The sequence below is a fragment of the Opisthocomus hoazin genome, chromosome Z (assembly GCF_030867145.1).
Source record: "Opisthocomus hoazin isolate bOpiHoa1 chromosome Z, bOpiHoa1.hap1, whole genome shotgun sequence".
NCBI classification, from domain to species: domain Eukaryota; kingdom Metazoa; phylum Chordata; class Aves; order Opisthocomiformes; family Opisthocomidae; genus Opisthocomus; species Opisthocomus hoazin.
Window position 1 is genome coordinate 21,202,941 of NC_134454.1, and position 13,140 is coordinate 21,216,080.

The following is a 13,140-nucleotide window of genomic DNA, read 5'->3' on the forward strand; positions in this document are numbered from 1 at the left end:
CTCTTCAACGACTGAATAGCTATTGATATAGTTCAAAGAGTCAGCCTATTATCCTGTTAATATTGCTGGAAAAAAGATAAGCGCAGAGATCAGATGAAGTAAAAGCAATTAAGAGAGGGATAAATTAATTGTTTTTAAAAAAGTGTAGAAAAGCTTAAGACTTCCAGCTAAACAAAATCCCCATAAACATTAGAATTCCTGACAGCTGCAAGAATAAGAAGCTACAATGGCAGTATCCAGGACTATACAACATTGAACCATGTAATTTACATCTTAGTGAAATTAAACATAGTATAATGGCTTAGCTTCCAGGCAACAATACTATTAAATTTGCTGTAGCAGATTATGACATCATCTGAAACCCCAGGATACACTTTCAAGCCAGCTATTATGTTGGTAATATGTACTGCTTTTCTGGTTAGTTTTTCATTTAATTAATCGCAAGGATTATATTTTTCGATGGCTGCACATACCATCCGGCAGAATGGCTCTAGAATATCTGTGAGCCAAAGTAATGTCACTTAGGGAACAGAAGTGGTGTTATTGTAGAGGGAAAGCATACAGAGGTCAGTGAATGACTTGATCGCACTCAAACACTACTTGTCATATTGCTAATAAGCCTTCTCCTAGATTTTCTAAGCCAAGATATCTTTTATTTCATATGTTATGCATTTTGCCAACACGTTTCTGAATTTTCTGTGCTTTTAAATTCCTACTGGTATAAAACTGCTTGTTAGTTACTACTACAATTAGCAGGAAGGAACTAAAAGTTTCAGATGCAAGATCAATAAGGATTTATTGTGCATCAAGAATCTGATGGAGACCTCATATGGAAATTAATAATGGGTTTTTATTCTTGACAGCAGCACCACGGTCTCATCTAGGAGGCTTTGCTGTGATCAGGGCACCACCAGGGCCTGCCTCAGCTGCTCATTGGTCTGGGGTGTGCTGCTCTGATGATCTGCCAAAAGTAGTTCCACAACAAGAATGATATCAAAATGGGTGGGGCAAACTGCTGTAAACTATAAAGTCTTGCAGTGACAAGAATAGTGATTAACATTATGTCCCTGTAAACATTTATACACATGCTTAACTGCACTCATGCAAGGAGTCAGTGAACCTTCATAGGGAGTAATATGGAGTATGTATGTAGAAATTTGAGACAGATTCTTTTCTTATCTTAAGGGCGATATTCAGACAAGTCTGAAATCAGCAACATCTGACTCATTGAATTTGGTGGCCCCATCTCCTGGTTTTCTTCTCGTAAACAGCAGAAATTGTGTGCCAAAGAAAATTTGCATGAAGTACTGCAATGTTTCGAATTTATATAACTCTCTAGCTCTACAACCCATTCTATGTATGTCAGATATTTACGTGGTTGTACAGATAGAACTTGTAATGTTTATGTGAATCTCATAAAATTGATCACAATTTCACTTTAATTTTATGTTTAATAGTTTAAATTAAACATTGAGTTAATTTTGTTTGTACATTTATAAAGAAAAATCACTGCTGGAACACAGCAGTAAACATTAAACCTTAAGTTGTGGGTCTTGAAAACTAGCAGAGTTTTATGCATATTCTAGTAGAGCAGAACAGTATAAAGGGAGGATGTTGAAACTTCTGACTCACACCTTACAGAAATATCAAAGTAAATATTTTAACAAATGTCTGTCTGAAAGAGCAATTAAGGTATTTCCACAGTTCTTTACATTTTGTGGGGGAGACAGGAAAATTAATGAGGCAAATATTACTATCAGAAATATTCTGTTACAATAAAATATTTTAATTTGAACAGTTGTCCTCCACACATTAAAATCAAGAATGACAATAATAATTTCTCTTCTATATCCCTAATTTTATGGGACAAAAGGAGATATTGGTGCTTTAAAGAACTACAGGTTTCAAACATGTGGTGTGACTCAGCAAAAACAAAACAGCAGTTACAAGCACAGATTTCATTTTATAAAGTAAAGGCTATATTTTCTACATTTAATCATTTTTGCCTGTTGAGTTCAGCAGCACTTCCACATGCCAGATGCCACAATGCTTTTCTGAGATGATTAGTTTTTGAAGTCTGTCAGGGTTACTGGACAGAAAAACTGGAAAAATTTCTTCACTGGCATCTACATTAAGTAGGATTGTATTTCATAAATTCTAGTGAAAACTAGGCATTTTAGCAAGGCCTATTCTTTGAAGATTCACAGTTCACTAATAAACAGTCTAGGTTTATAGTGTATGTCTTCTGTCACAATCATCGTTAAATTACTGAAAACGTCAGGTGGATACTCCACATCTGCAAGACCCATGAATGTTGCTCATGTATCATGGAGATCAAAGAAGGGTATGCAACTCTGTTATCATTCAAAAGCTCTGGAGACTTTCACTTCCCTTTTGAATGCAACAGATATATGCCAGTGGCCCTTGACAAATCTCAGTGTTGTGACTAAACAGGTGTGAACCTAGACACTAGACACAGATAAGCATTTTGAGAATAAATGGATTTTGAGTTTGCACTAATGTTACTAGAGTCTATGTGATCTGTTTTGTCTCCTGAGTATTATCCTGAATCACTGCTTGATACAGCTAAATGTCTAACTTGACTATTTGGGATTCAGAGTTTTTTCTGTATAACAATTCCAGGTTTGACCTAGGTATAGTGGCTGAGGAAAAACAAACTTTCTGGATATGGCTTAAAGATAGGCTACTAGCTTTTTGTGTAATTTCGGACTGGCTGAGGTCTTCCTCAGTAACAGATTAGTATTGATTTTAATGTCAGGAGTCTACAGACCTGGTCTTTATTGCCACTGGACAAGTTTGTTGAAAGTTACTCTCTGGTCCTTCAATGGCATTGGCCAGTCCATGTGCCTTAATTGGTTAATTAGTTAGGTAACTGTAGATATATATTTTTCTCCTCAGTGTTCACCTGCCAGAAAAGTATTTCATTAAAATGTGCTCTCTCGTACATCATTGAATTAAAGGTATCAGTCACTCTGTCAATAGTTTGCCTTTTGAGCACATATTATTGTGAAAATAAAGAAACATTCAAATTCAGCCATAGACTGATTGCAATATGTAATCAACTCACTAATGCGTCAGTGCTTTTTTCAAAGTTTCCTGTGACACAAATGAAATATTTTCCTCAGTAACAATAGTAATTGAGATGTAAACTGCTATTTTGTCTGCAATTGTATGTTACTAATCCATTGGCTTCTAGTGAAAGTAATGAGTAAAAGTAAGTTCTCAACTACAGTTACTTTTGTTTGATGTCTCCTAGTGACACTTTTGCATGTCGGACTCAGCAGAGTGGAGAAATTAGAGTACTTTCGTTAGGCATAACCTGAAGATGTGCTTTAAGAATTCACATAACACAATAATAGACTAGAGGTGGACTGAAGTCGACTCTCCTTCACTGCCTACATAGTCTTCAGTACCAGCTGTCTCCCATTGCCAAACAAGTCTCACTGGTCTGTGCCACTAAGTTAAAAGATGTAAGCTAGATTGGTCTACTACATTTAGAAAGGTAATTTGGTCACTCCATTGAACTGCCTATTCCAAATTGTACTGAGGGGTTCAAGAAATGCAAAAGGGCTTTCTATGTAGTCTCTGACCAAAGGTCAATGCAGTGCATATTTCCTACAGCTCATAAGAGTAACAAGGTATCTTTCAGCTCTTGCAGATGCCACCGTTATCTAAGTAACTGCAGCTGATGCATCCACTCTTGTTCTGTGACTTCTTTCACCAGCTAAATACAGTTTCTGCACAGACAGAAATGTTGGTAGGTATAAACAGTGCATAGCTCAGAAGAGATGAGCCTGTTGTAATCACGAGAAAACTTCCCATGAGATTTTTTATCTCTCACTTGACTAAAATCCAAAGTTAGACAGAAGTAAGACCGACAAATCCAGGGATGAATCTGGAATTCACCACTCTTACATCCTTGGCATTGGTTCTTCCAAGTTTCTGTGATAGTACCTGTTATGGGTTTGTGTGGCAAGATTTTGAGTAGCTGGTGGGCTATAATTGTGGCTTCTGTGAGAAGCTGCGAGAAGGTCCCCCTATGTCTGATAAAACCAGTGTCAGCTGACTCTAAGACGGACCCACCACTGGCCAAGGCCAAGCCAATCAGCAACGGTGGTAGTGCCTCTGATAACATATTTAAGAAAGGGAAGAAAAATTGCAGTGAAAAGGCAGTCGAGGGGGAGGAGTGAGAGGATCTGAGAGAAACTACTCTGCAGACACAAGATCAGTGAAGAAGGAGAGGGAGGAGGTGCTTGAGACACTGGAGCAGAGAGTCTTCTCTTGCAGCTCATGATGAAGACCATGGTGGGGCAGATTGTCCCCCTGCAGTCCAAAGAGGTCCACGGTGAAGCAGATATCCACTTGCAGCCTGTGGTAGGGACCCCATGCCAGAGCAGGTGGATGCCTGAAGGAGGACATGACCCTGTGGGGAGCCTGCACTGGAGCGGGCTTCTGCTGGGACCTGCGGACCCATGGAGAGAGGAGCCCATGCCGGAGCAGGTTTGCTGGCAGGGCTTGTGACCCTGTGGGGGACCTACACTGGAGCAGCCTGTTCCTGAAGGACTGCACCAGTTCGTGAAGAGCTGCAGCCCGTGGAAAGGACTCATGTTGGAGAACTGTGTGGAGAACTGTCTCCCATGAGAGGAACCTTCACGCTGGAGCAGGGACAGAGTGTGAGGAGTCCTCCTGCTGAGGAGGAAGTGTGGCAGACACAACGTGTGATGAACTGACCACAACCCCCATTCTCTATCCCCCTGCGCTGCTTGGGGAGGGGGAAGGTAGAGAAACTGAACTGAAGTTGAGCCCGGGAAGAAGGGAGGGGTGGAGGGAAGGTGTTTTAAGATATTGTTTTATTTCTCTTTATTGTACTCTGATTTGATTGGTGATAAATTAAGCTTCCTTTGCTCCCTAAATCCAGTCTGTTTTGTCCGTGACAGTAATTGGTGAGTGATCTGTCCCTGCCCTTATCTTGACCCACAAGCCTTTCACCACTTTTCCTCTCCCCTGTCCAGTTGAGAAGGAAGAGTGATAGAGAGGTTTTGGTGGGCACCTGGTGTTTACCCAGGCCAAATCAAAACAGTACCAAAGCCCTAGTTCCTAAAGCATGTAATAATAAATAAACAAATAAAACCACCCCCCCCCCCCCCCAAAAAAAAATAAAAGCAGGAAAATCTGAATCTGTCCAAGAAGGAGAAAACATAGTTACATTAGCTCAACATACCGTAAGACAGGTAAAGCCTTTGTAGCCTATTGCATAAACACAGAACTGTTCGTTGAAAATTTTGTTTAGTAGAAGAGAAACAAACACATCTGTAAGAGGCTGATGGACAGCTGACTCCTACTGTTATTGCCCACAAAGCTGCTTCTAAGCAAGCTAGTAAAAGAGGCATTACAGAGATCCAAAATCAGACATGTATAAACAGTGAAACCGATGGCCATAAGCAAAGCCCAAAAGTTACGACCCTTTTACCCTAGACCGCTTCCTTTTCTACCTCCCTCACTGCAAGTGAACAGAGTCACTTTGTTAATTCTCTGATATTTTTCCTTTTAATCTGTTTATTCTTTGATAGCCATTGGTATTGAAACTGAAGTTTGCAAAAGCGAGTGAGTTGATTAATAGGTATTTTATACATCTGGTATTTCCTCATAAAAGACTGGTAAACTTATTTCAATTATCATACCACCAACAAGGAAGCAATCTGTTCACGATGGCTGTTTACGAATGGCTGCTTTGGGTAATGGCTGTTTTCTTAGCATGGGAAATGAAATATAATATTATTAAACAGAGATATGCAGAATGGTGTGTCAACTTATCCATCTTCCTGATGTTTATAGGCTTAATTTTTTAAAATGTTTATTTTATTTTAGGGGACCAAACGTTAAACTATCACTTATTTGAAAGGATCTAATTTCTTTTATTTTTGTTTTAATGTCCTTGAATATTAACATCCACAAATTCATGTGCAATCAGAGCAGAAAACCTGTGGTAGGTACTCTATTAATTCTGTTTAGACAAACATATTACAATAAGAGAGATAATGAACCAAGGAATTTACTTTTTTTGGGTGAGGTATGGAAGTTTTTACCCACAAGGCTAACGTTGTCTTGTCTGGTGGTTTTGATTTAACAGATCACCTGCAAAATGGCTTAAAATAATGCTTGGTAATCTCAAAACTGACGTGAAAATTCAGTGTAAGTGGGAAGACGGGAAGTGTGTATGTAAGACTATAGGTAAAGAGGAAGACACGAATACTTTAAAGATTTTACATGTAAAAATAACTAGAAAGATGTTAGATTAATACCTCAAATCATGGCAGAAAGGACTGCAGTACAAATTCAGCTTCTCAGAATTCATTAAAGAACAACTATTTATTTCTGGACATGAGAACAATTTTCAACCTACTTGTCACACAATATCTTTTTAGGTTTCAGTAAATATTTTAAATGCTAAATATATCAGAACATTTTTATAGGCCACTTACTCTTTTTTCTATTTCAGATACTGAGATATTTAAGCGTATCATAAACAGACCTGAATTTTTATTCAAGATTAATTTGGGGGAAAATGAGACAAAAGCATACTTTTTCAGATCATAAAAGCGTACTGAAAATTAGAAGTCCTACAAAATTTTTAAGAGCTCTAAAAATTAAAGTTTTTAACAGGCAGTATCTCAGAAGGAAGACAGATATAGAATTTACAACAAATACTGCATAGATACTTCTGCTGAGTGAAGATTTCTTGCTGTTTGCGAACACAGACATCTGTACTGCTAACCAAACTATTTAAGAGGGAATGCTTCCTTTATCTCCTTTGCTTGCATCCAGAAGACATAGGTTGTGTTGTTTGGTGTCTACCCCCATGTATTCTCACCAGCTGAGTAAGTAAACCTTGCCTACTGGCACCGTTATCTTCTTAGATCACTTGGCAGCTTTGAGCTGCCCTGTGAAGCAGCTATAGCTCTTTACGGTAAGTGTGGCTGCAGTTCTGCAGCTGTTTAGATACCATTTCCTTCCCCCTCGCATAATTATTCTTGCATTACTTGGTTCTTAGGCTTCAGCTTCTCAGCAGCAGTTTAATAAAGAGCAATAGCTGTGTATTTTTCATAAGGGTCTGTAATTCTGATTACCTAAGATTAAATAGTATGAGGTAGACTTTTCTTCAAAAGCACTGAAGTCACTACCTCTAAAATCAGGCCACTCTAAACATCCCACATCACTCTGAATTATGCTTCTGAAAATTTTACTTTTAGTTCCAGTCCTGTGAAAGGCTCCTTGTAGTTGTAACATGGTATTTTTATGAAGCTCCAACGACTTCACTAATGCTTACCTGAACTCAAACGACTTCAGCTACAAATGCCACCTAAAACGATGTACCTTTGCTTATGCAATAAGGCTGAGTCCTTTTTGACTGTGGTTTTTTATATGAAATTAATGAGATTTTTAGTCTATACTGCATAGCCAAAGATGCTGGAAGGGCAAAGAAGGGAGGTAAATAGGACCATCTGAAAACAAGCAATGAATTGAATTAATTAAATTTATTGTGTTAAACAATTCAATGAAGAAAAATACTGATTAAATTATTAAAATCTAGATTGCAAGTAGTAATTAAAAAAACAGTTGCTGTGCAACCAAAAGGACTTTTGTGATGGGGAGCATAAATATATTTGATAAGTATGCTGGTATTTTGCTTTGACCTTTTTCAGTCATGCACCTGCCCAGACTGTTTATAAATGTATTTTAGAGAATGATAATATTAAAGATACTTGCAGGATTAAAAAAATAAATGGCTATTTGAATCAGTAAATGACTTTTATTATGTTTAAAAATTTAAGGGTAAGGAATTCATGAGATTAAAATAAATACACATATATAATTACATATATAATTTGTATGCTGATGTTTCATCAGCTCTAGTGGATTAATTTCTACCCCAAACACAGGTCCTGATCCTATAAGGCACAGGAATATTAATTTTCATAAAGTAGTGTGTGACATAAACCTGCCCTGTCCTGAAGGTTTCCAATAAAAGTTATATCCCTTACTCGTGTCAGAAACCTAAGTAGCTGTCTTTGCTAATAACTAGGGGCAGCTTTTATTTATCCTGCAATTCCTGCAGGGAGCTTTTGCTTATCCTGGAATACCTAGACTAAGCTGCAGGTTGGTTTTTGATAGAATTTCCATTGTTACATGTGAAGATCTCTGATGTGGCCTTCTGATGCTGATAATGTGAGAGAGGACACCAATGTATAGCTAAACAGTGACACACAAAGAATTTTGTTAGGGCGCATATGTATTTCTATGAAGAGGCATAAATTGCTTCCAGCATATTTATACAGTGCTCTCACTCATTTACCGCAGTCAGAGAATATGAAAATATCTTGGACCATTTTGTTGTGCAAATAGGAGGGAGATCTGGTTTGTTGGACCTGAAGATCCCTGCCTAGTGGTAAAGTCTTTTATTTCTTGAGGTTGATCACTGGTTGTATGACCAACCTGAACTCTATTTTCTTTAATTCCCATTTAGTCCTGCATTTATATCACAAAATATTAAAAACTTTATTTTTTCAATAGATTTCCTTTCCACTGATATGATCACAGGAAAACAAAAGGGAATGCAAACTGGGTCTAACCAATTGGCCTCTGACCAATGCAGGACCACTACCACCACCCTGCATCTAGAAGAAAAGGGCTTGCTCTCTGCACTGATGCTTTTTTCCTACTTTGGATTTCCGGTAAGAGAGGGAACAATAGTGATTCTTAACCAAAATGCAAGTTTTTGTGAGATGAGTTCCTATGGCACTTAATTTGCCATTTTCTTCCTATTTCTTATGACTTTTTTCATTTCCACACAAGATTTTATTTAATTAATATTTTCCAGCTAGCTGCTTTTCACACAACCACTCACTATAGGCCCTAAAGCCTATTTTCAGATGCTGGAGCAAAGGAACAATGAGATCTAACACCAAATTCTAGCAATAAGATGGAGAGTTTCTTAAAAGGACCCCTGGGAAGTTCAGTAGTCACTGGACACACCAGTCTCTAATGAGCTGGAAGTGGAAAGGCATGTAAGAATCTATGCATGGTTACCCTTGTATGGAAGGAATTTAGGTGGAAGTGCTGTTAAAAATAGGTTTATTTTTGTCCTTTTCTGGAGATAAACCCTGTTACAAGGATTTCATTGTTTAGCAGTAACTTGTAAAGATATCACCTTTGATGTAGAGTTACTCTTGCTTGGGACATTTTGACTGAAATTCAGAATTCATGTTCACTAGATAATATGGTCTTAATTTCCTGGATAGCAAACTACACTCTAAAAAAATAGTGTAGGTTCTCTCTGTTTATTAAACACTGTTAAACATACAGGTCTATTAAAAGAGATGCAGAAAGTGGTTTAGGGGATGACTCCCACGCCTGAGAAAATTATATCAAGAAAAGCGTCAGTGTATACTGTAATTTTCAAGAAAGAAATTATGGTAGTGCATAAAGAAATCCCTGGGCTATGAAACAGTAAAATTGTAAAATACGCATGTCTCCTATTCCAACAAGAAAAAAGTAAGAACTGGGGGTTGAGGGTAGAAATCAGACCAAAACTATATGGAGTACAAAAATATTACAGAATAATGAAAGAATAATCTTTAGTCCACAGGGATGTGAAATTATAGCTTTTCTAACCGTCCCTAGCTACTGACTGTCTAGTATTTACATCTAAAATGAAGTTTTTTTCAGTATACAAGGTCTGTCTTAAACATTTGTCATATTACAGAAGGTAATATAGGTTGTGTTTTTCTACAAAGACATAGACAAATTCTGAAGACCTCAGCTCCACAACTGAAGTTAAGTATTATGAATATTCTTTACCTTGTGAGTTACTGATAAAGATTTACTGTATTCAGATACAGAGCTGCAAATATTTCTATAATACTGAAGTAAAAAAATTACTTTTGAAAGAAATATACTTTTTGCTTTTTTTTTAAAAAAAAGCTATTCTTTTTTTCTCCAGAAAATTTCATGATCACAACTGAGCTTCTTGACACTAGAAAATGGCAGTTAATGGATATTTCCAATTCTGAAAATAAAACATAAATAAAACAAAACCAGTTGGTTGTTATCTGAGTGTGCTGATAAGCTCAGCTTCATCACAAATCTATGTAGATAAAGCATGTCCAGAACTATTATTAGCCAGGAGTGCCTTCTTCCTCCTACTTTGGCTTGAAAGTCATAGAGCCCTGGAAAGACAAAAGAGTGTGTTCCACTGCCCAGTGAAGTTATAACTTCCTAAAAACTTTCTATTTTCATGGGCGCCAGATCAGACTCAAATATAAATTATAGGAAATCTTCAACATTAATGGAAAAATAAGCCTTGGAATATGGCATTAAACTTCAGAATTATTTGCAAGCTTAGAAAGATTGTTGATTATTTTACATGAACATTTTATCCAACACACCGCTGACAAGAAGAATCCACAATAGTTCTCTGCATTGTGGAAAAGAGATTTTATTCTTATTGTAAACTACCATAGTGAATAACTGCTAAATACTTATAATAGGAAGAACCACATTATCAAGCTTTAAAACTTGTCTTTGAGCAAACTGGTTGAATTATCCAGTAATAAAATGAGTTTCCTACCTCAACTTTGTGAATTCCAACTCCTGTTAGAAAAGAGAGAAAGTAAAACTTTTTCAGAGAAGGAAACAGAGAGGAAGATATTTGACTTTGCTTAGTATTTAACGGAAAACAAGTGAACAACTTTAATATGAAGACAAATTACACCAACTAAAAAGTTCACCTTTTATAAACAGAGGGTAAATAAATACAGAAGTGTTTTCTGTATGTAGCCTCCAGCTGTCAGAAGTCCTTGTAATTTATTAAAATATTTTTGATGACACCTTACTACTTAAAGTGAGGTATTCCCATAGATGGGAATGAGAGCTAGAATAATATGTGATCAAATTTGCAGATGAATAAAGAAACGAAAAATACATGAAAATTTCAGTTCAAACATAGTTCTAGAAAATCAGTTGCTTATTTATCGCTGTCTTTAAAATAACTAAAAAATAAAATTAATAAACTGTTTTCAGTCAATATGTAGTTCTCTAAGTTTCCTTCACAGTCTCTTAGTCAGTCATCCTGATCTCCAGTTCTGACTTGCTATGACTTCTGGTGTGATTTTGTACCCTATTGTTGCTTTTACAGTCACTGTACATTAGACACTTTCCAAGCTCTGTCACAAATCTGGGAAAATAGTGACCAAAGGTCAGAAAAGATAAATAATAAATATTCATGAAATAATAAAAGATAATTTTAAATAAAATATGCATACAGGTGAAATTTACTTACTAAACTCCACAAACAAAATGAAGACATTTCCAAAAGGATTTAAATTTGGTTAGCCCTTGTTAATTTCTTGAGCTATGTAGCATACAAACCGCAGCCTTGACTTTTTCCATAAGAAACTTATTCTCTCATCTTTGTCTACTTTCTTGAAAGAAGAATGACAAAAGCTTGCAAGGCAAGGGCAGGTTCTGGACAGAACAAAAAAACTGCGTGCAAAGTAGTATTTAAACTCTTCTCCCCTTTTTGATGGTCTCAGACACTACCAATACTGGAATATCTACACTCAATTTTATATTTAAAACCTTCTAAATTAATTTGTCCACCACTCTACATTTGTCTCAGAACTTATAGTTTTCTAAAGATTAAAAGCTAATTTAACTCTTTTTATAATGTTTATATTCAGATGATAACTGGAACTGAAACTGAACCAGAACACTTGATTTGACAAGAAAAAAGAATTGGTTAATAGATGCAGCTGCTAGTAAATGTCCAGATAAAATCTCTACACTGGAGAAAAAAATATGTTATCTGGATTATAGTTATTTTTGTCTTATTATTTTTGTCATTGATGAACAACTTCTACTTGACAAAATCTTCAAATCTGTGTTTTGGACTGTAATATGCAACATCTGATCATAATTTTATTTTCTGTAAGACAATGCCCTGCAGAAATAATTTTTACAAGGTTCAGACTTCTGCAGAATCCTACTTGATAATTATATTTAAATAAATTGGATCAAGATCATCTTCTTTCCCATTAACACCTTTGCAGGAGACCAGTAAAAAAAAGAAACCTTCCTTTCTATCATCACGATGACTCAACCTAACTAAAGGTGCAATCATGTCAGAAAATTTCTCAAAAGATCAAGAAAAGGACCAATTTTGTGGAATTAGAATTTCATATTTTTGACAAAGCTTGAACTAATCTTGCCATCTTTAAAACTTAATCTTGCCACTTTTATTCAAATTGTTGCTTAATATCATGTTTGCCCCTAATAATATCTCTGCAGAATATTTTACTGAGTCTTTAGGATCTATATGCATTTATTTATCTTTTCTAGAAACGGATGTCATAGTTTGAAAAACATTCATTTCTCATGAGCCTGAGGAGGTAGGCTTCATGCTTGAACAGCAGGGCAAAGAAGTGATGTAAAATCCTGAAGCCTTTAATAATTTGGGAATAACTTTCTTTGCTGTGCTTCTCCAGTTCTGTTTCAAATCCTAATTACAGATTTTGCATTTTTTTCTTTTTATGACTGGTGAGATTTTTTGTGTTACTTTGGACTTTAGACTGTGTCAGTTTATGGGCTTTTTTTCATCTTTATACCCATAGCCAGTGCGAGTCGTGTTGAAAAAATAATTTGTTGGAACATAGCAGGCAGAATACCATTCAGTGAGATGTCTGGATCATAATATGACAGATTTTGAAACAATTTAGGAGAAATTACCACCAAAGAAGGAAAGAGACCTTCTTGTTTGATAGTGTCTTGTGTCCTGATCCCACTAATCCATGCGTAACAGAAGAATGACAGGATTCCAAAGACATGGCTGATAAGGGGAAAAAAACCCTACCCCCCACCCTACCCAAAGTCAATACTACACCCCCTGGTAGGGTGGCCTATAATGAAGAAGCTAGCAGCGGAGAGCTCTTGGCAGTGACACGTAATGTGTATCATACTGGATACTACAGGAAAGCAGGGACATTATCTATCTGTGTATTGTTAAATGGCAATAGTTACAGCCACTGAAACATCAAGCAGAGAGTCAAGTACTACATTCAAGAG

General features: G+C 36.5%; 1 protein-coding gene across 35 annotated transcripts in view; it reads right to left on the reverse strand.

Moving 5' to 3' along the window:
* The window catches only part of PTPRD (protein tyrosine phosphatase receptor type D), a 1,391,241-nt gene that overhangs the window by 612,601 nt on the left and 765,500 nt on the right, over positions 1-13,140 (reverse strand). For 34 of the 35 annotated variants that reach the window (XM_075446987.1, XM_075447021.1, XM_075447020.1 and 31 more), the window contains one exon: positions 10,649-10,671. The exons of the other annotated variant lie outside the window; for it this stretch is intronic. The gene's annotated coding sequence lies outside the window, so the exon portion shown is untranslated. The remainder of the gene's footprint in view (positions 1-10,648; positions 10,672-13,140) is intronic. 35 annotated transcript variants of the gene reach the window in all.